Below are 6,072 nucleotides of genomic sequence, written 5' to 3'. Positions count from 1 at the left end.
CTACCTACTGTGTTACTTCAAAGCCTCAGTTGTCCTCATTTATAAAAGTGGGAAAACATCTACCTCAAAGAGCTGTTGTAAAGATTAAACAAGATATAGTATCTGCAAAGTCTCTAATACAATGCCTGCTGTAGAGCAGGTGACCAATAACTGGCAACTATTATTATCATTATTAAGGATATTTTAAGCCTCTGTAATTTGGTAAAAATCCACAGTTAAATAAATTCTAAACTCAAAAGAAGTAAGAAGATAGAGGCTCACAGAAAAAATAAGCTAGCATTTCTGAGTGTCTGCTATCTGTCCAGAACCTTGCTAGGTACATTATATGTAGGTACCCCACAGTATGCCCAAATGGAACTCATTCCTGTCCCTCAGTTCCCCCTCTGCTACCAAACATAACCTGAACTTCCTCATTTATTCATGTAGTCATCAACCTGAAGGGGCAGGATGGACTCCACCCCCCCAAATTTGGTTTGGATATTGAGACTGATGATGCCACACATGTACCAAAAGGCTGTAACATGTTCATTACTCACATAATGAGACTTCTGGGGAAAGTGGAACAAATTCAAGTTGGTAAAAAAACAAAACAAAACAAAAAAACCTTTAAGTGAGTAGGGAAAGGAGGCTGAATTGGGGTATTGGGGTTTTATTATGATCCAAAGGTGAGGCTGGGATAAAGGTTCTCACCAGCACCAAGGGAGGGAACACTCGGATTTTCCTGGCACCTTGCCCAGATGTAGACTGGAAGAGAAAGAGGACTTGAAAGTGGTCAGGCAGTCAATCATTAAAAATAGAGTCATATTCTGAAATTCTACATCCTTGTTGTTGGATCCAATGCCTACCTACTCAGCAAGCTTCTCCTCATAACCAGTTAATCACCAAGTCTATTCAGTTTTACTTCTAAATATTTATCTTCTGCATTTCTCATATTGGAGCCTTCACTCGGGTCTTTTTCTCTCACCAGGACTATTACTATAGCTTTCTAACAAGTCTTCCTGATTTCATATTTTTTAAAATTACATTTACTTATTTTTGAGAGACAGAGTGGGACTGAGCATGAGTGGGGGAGGGGCAGAGAAAGAAGGAGACACAGAATCCGAAGCAGGCTCCAGGCTCTGAGCAAGCATTTAGCACAGAGCCCGATGTGGGACTCAAACTCATGAACCATGAGATCATGATCTGAGCTGAAGTCAGACACTTAACCAACTAGCCACCCAGATGCCCCTTCCTGTTTTCATCTTGGTCTCCTGCAGCCCAGCCTCCAGAGAGGAGGGAGAGTAACTTTTCTGTTTTATTTTCCTTATTTATTCAATTTTACTTCTCTTTTAAAAAATTGAATTCTAGTTATTTTTTAATTTTTTAAAGTTTTTATTTTTGAGAGAAAGAGAGAGTATGCATGTGCAGGGGGAAGGGCACAAAGAGAGAGAGAGTGAGACAGAGGATCTGAAGCGGGCTCTGTGCTGACAGCAGACAGCCTGATGTGGGGCTTGAACTCAAGAACTGTGAGCTCATGACCTGAGCTGAAGTCAGACGTTTAACCAACTGAGCCACCCAGGTGCCCCCCTGTTTTACCTTCAATTATACAAATGTCCAAATTTATATAAAAAAGACAGAATGGTATAATGAATACTAAGGGACCTGTCATCCACCCTAAACAATTATAAATAAATCGTTAGTACCACGGCAACATGATGGAGAAATAGGGAGTTCTGTACTTCCTGCATGCATCTCTCAAACAAAAAAGGGCTGAAGCCAAAAGACTCTGAACTGCAAGAGTCTGGGAGGAAAACAGACCAAGTCTACTAAGGAGACAGCCTCAGGGTTACCTCAGGAAACAAGCCAAAGTACACATGGTGGAGAGTCCCAAATATCACTGTGAGTAGGGAAATAAAATAACCAAAGTCTCAACAACAGAGACCAAAGGACACCATTATAGAACACTTCCTGAATGGACAGATCATGGACAGTCTGTGAGCCTCCTTTAATATAGCAGTACTCACAGGTGCAGAGCACATAACAAGCCTTTAAAACTTACAGGAGACAGAAAGCTAGCCAAAATGACGAAACAGAACTCTCCTCTAAAGAAATTCCAAGAAGAAGTGATAGCTAAAGAATTACTCAAAACAGATATAAGCAACATAACTGACCAAAAATTAGAACAATTGTAAAATTAATCGCTGGGCTTGAAAAAATGCATGGAAAACACCAGAGACTCTATTGCTACAAAGACTATGGACCTTAAAAATACTTGTGATGAATTAAAAAATGCTGTAAACAAGGTGCATAATAAAATGGAGGCAGCCAATGCATGGATGGAAGAGACAGAGAGGAGAATACGTTGATTAGAAGACACAAATATAGAAAAAGAAGAAGCTAAAGAAAAGAGAGATAAACTTATCCAGGAACACAAAAGGAGAATTCAAGAACTGAGTGATGCAATCAAATGGAACAATATCCATATCATAGGAATTCCAGAAGAAGAAGAGAGAGAGAAAGGGGTTGAAGGGGTACTAGAACAAATTATACCCAAGAACTTCCCCAATCTGGGGAAGGAAACAGACATTGAAATCCAAGAGGCATAGAGAACTCCCCTCAGACATAACTTGAATCGATCATATCATAGTAAAACTGGCAAAATATAAGGACAAAGAGAGAATTCTGAAAGCAGCTAGGGATCAAAGAACCTGAACATAAAGGGAAACCTATCAGAGTGGTGACAGGCCTATCTACTGAAACTTGGCAGGCCAGAAAGGAATGGCAAGAAATCTATAATGTGATGAACAGGAAAAATATGCAGCCAAGAATCTATTATCCAGCAAACCTGTCATTCAGAATAAAAGGAGAGATAAAGGTTTTCCCAAACAAAAAAAATTGAAGGAATTCATCACCACTAAACTAGCCCTACAAGAAATCCTAAGGAGACTCTATGAGGGAAATGTTGCAAGGAACAGGGGGTACCAGAGACACCACTACAAGCATGAATCCTACAGAGAACACAGTGACTCTAAACCCATATATTTCAATAATAACACTGAATGTAAATGGACTAAATGCCCCAATCAAAAGGTATAGGGTAGCAGAATGGATAAAAACAAAAAAANCCAGAAAGGAATGGCAAGAAATCTATAATGTGATGAACAGGAAAAATATGCAGCCAAGAATCTATTATCCAGCAAACCTGTCATTCAGAATAAAAGGAGAGATAAAGGTTTTCCCAAACAAAAAAAATTGAAGGAATTCATCACCACTAAACTAGCCCTACAAGAAATCCTAAGGAGACTCTATGAGGGAAATGTTGCAAGGAACAGGGGGTACCAGAGACACCACTACAAGCATGAATCCTACAGAGAACACAGTGACTCTAAACCCATATATTTCAATAATAACACTGAATGTAAATGGACTAAATGCCCCAATCAAAAGGTATAGGGTAGCAGAATGGATAAAAACAAAAAAACAAGATCCATCTATTTGCTGTCTGCAAGAGACTCATTTTAGACCTGTGGACACCTTCAGATTGAAAGTAAGGGGATGGAGAAATATCTATCATGCTACTGGAAGTCAAAAGAAAGCTGGAGTATCCTTACTTATATTGGACAAACTGGACTTTAAAGTTAAGGCAGTAATAAGAGATGAAGAAGGGCATTATATAATTACTGGATCTATCCATTAGGAAGAGTTAACAATTATACACTTGATCTTAGCCAAAAGACCGAAAGACCGAGAAGCATAGATAATTATAAGTGTGTATGCACAAATTCGGGAGCACCCAAATACATAAAACAATTGATCACAAACATCAACAGTCATATTGATAAGAATGTGCTAATTTCAGGGAACACTAATACTCCACTTACAGCAATGGATAGATCAACTAGACAGAAAATCACTAAAGAAACAATGGACTTGAAGGACACATTAGACCAGATGGATCTGACAGATATATTTAGAACTCTACATCCTGAGGCCATGGAATTCACTTTCTTCTCAAGTGTGCATGGCACATTCTCCAAGATTGATCACATACTGGGTCACAAAACAGCCTTCAATAAATATAAAAGAATTGAGATCATACCATGCACACTCTCAGATCACAATGCTATGTAACTTGAAATCAATCACCGTAAAAAGTCTGGAAAACCTCTGAAAACATAGAGGTTAAAGAACAGCTTACTAAAGAATGAATGGGCCAATCAGGCAATTAGAGAAGAAATTTAAAAATATAGGGAAACAAATGAAAATTAAAATAAAATAATCCAAACTCTTTGTGATGCAGCAAACACAGTCCTAAGAAGAAAGTACATTGCACTCCAGGCCTATTTCAAGAAACTAGAAAAAGCACAAATACAAAATCTAACAGCACTCCTAAAGGAACTAGAAGCAGANCACTGCTAGGAATTTACCCAAGGGATATAGGAGTGCTGATGCATAAGAGCACATGTTCCCCAATGTTCATAGCAGCACTTTCGACAATAGCCAAAACATGGGAAGAGCCTAAATGTCCATCAACTGATGAATGGATCAAGAAGATATGGTATATTTATACAATGGAATACTACATGGCAATGAGAAAGAATGAAATCCTGCCATATGTAGCAACATGGATGAAACTTGAGGGTGTTATGCTACGGGAAATAAATCAGGCAGAGAAGAACAGATACCATATGTGTTCACTCATATGTGCAACAGGAGAAACTTAACAGAGGACCATGGAAGTGGGGAAGGAGAAAAATAGTTGGGGAGAAGGAGGGAGGCAAACCATGAGAGACTTTTGTATACTGAGAACAAATGGAGGGCTGATGGCTGTGGGGGAGAGGGGAAGGGGAGTGATGGGCATGGAGGAGGGCACTTGTTGGAATGAACACTAGGTATTATATGGAAACCAACTTGACAATAAACTATGAAAGAAGAAAAAGAAAAGACATGGTTAACCTTGTCACGTCTATATTATCACCATTTCTTCTCCCAGATTAGTTTGACAAAAAGACCAAACTTCTTATCATTTTATTCCTAAATGTTACAGTATTATTTCTAAAAGTCAATGAATCTCATGAAACATGACCACAGTGGTATTTCTGGTTCCAGACAAGATAGAGTGCATGCATTTCTCTCTGTTCCTCCTGCCAAACAAGATGACACCATTTGTAAAACAAACATAACAAGATGTTAAAAGGTGGACAGAAGAAGGTAGACTGGCTAAGGACCTCAGGATCTGAGGAATGACAAGGTGGTGATGTCCCTGGGGTTCCTCTGTCGGCTCATACATCCCTCTTCAGGTGACAGAGAAACCAGCACCCCGAAAACGCCAATGTGCACAGACAACAAAAACCCAAACCCAACGAAAAAGCTGTTCTTTCTATACAAAGGACTAGGAAAGGGCTGACTAGCAAGACGGGCAGCTTTTAGGCAATGACCACTCTACTGGAGCCAGGCACCACAGAAGAATCTATGGCCCCACCCCTATCTGCAAGGGCTGAGCTCGGAGCCCATACTTCCACTCCTGCCCCAATATAACAAAGCAGGCACTACGTCACCTTCTACACTGCCATGATAGTGTCAAAGAAGACCAAGTAGGGATCTGGGACTTTCATCCCCTCTAGGTGCTAATGATGTCCCCTTGGTCTGTGTGACTCCCAAGCTCATGCCACTTCCATCTGATTGTGGTGTTTAGTGAGTAAATGAAAAAGACAGCTGAAAAGCCCCCCAGCACCAAATGTATATTTTTATACATCCAACTGTTAACAAAAGTAGCCCCAACATATTTTTAGCTATTTAGAACCTGCCTGCTTGAAACCTACTCCACATCTGCTAATGAGAGGTAAGCCCAGGGCATGAATACCCCAAACCACTGCTGCCATTTGATGCCCTCTAACATATAGAATCTCCATACTGCTACTAAAGGACATCACCTAGACATGTAACTTTCTCTTCCCCCTGTGTTCTGGGAGTTTCCTTACCTTCCACACCTCTTGGATGGTAGAGCTGGTGCCTTAAATAAACCTCTGGGCAATCTCATGCTGTGAGGGACTTCCCTTCTCACACAACCCTAAGAGCCACCACATAAAGCTT

The 6,072-nt window shown here is 40.0% G+C and overlaps 1 protein-coding gene across 2 annotated transcripts in view; it reads left to right on the top strand.

Moving 5' to 3' along the window:
* The window catches only part of LOC144226881 (phosphorylase b kinase regulatory subunit alpha, skeletal muscle isoform-like), a 28,067-nt gene that overhangs the window by 11,371 nt on the left and 10,624 nt on the right, over positions 1 to 6,072 (top strand). The gene's annotated exons all lie outside the window — the stretch shown is intronic.

Source organism: Crocuta crocuta, unplaced genomic scaffold (genome assembly GCF_008692635.1).
Source record: "Crocuta crocuta isolate KB4526 unplaced genomic scaffold, BGI_CrCroc_1.0 scaffold2428, whole genome shotgun sequence".
NCBI classification, from domain to species: domain Eukaryota; kingdom Metazoa; phylum Chordata; class Mammalia; order Carnivora; family Hyaenidae; genus Crocuta; species Crocuta crocuta.
The sequence above is the reverse complement of the archived record's forward strand: the minus strand, read 5'-3'. Positions and strand labels throughout refer to the sequence as shown.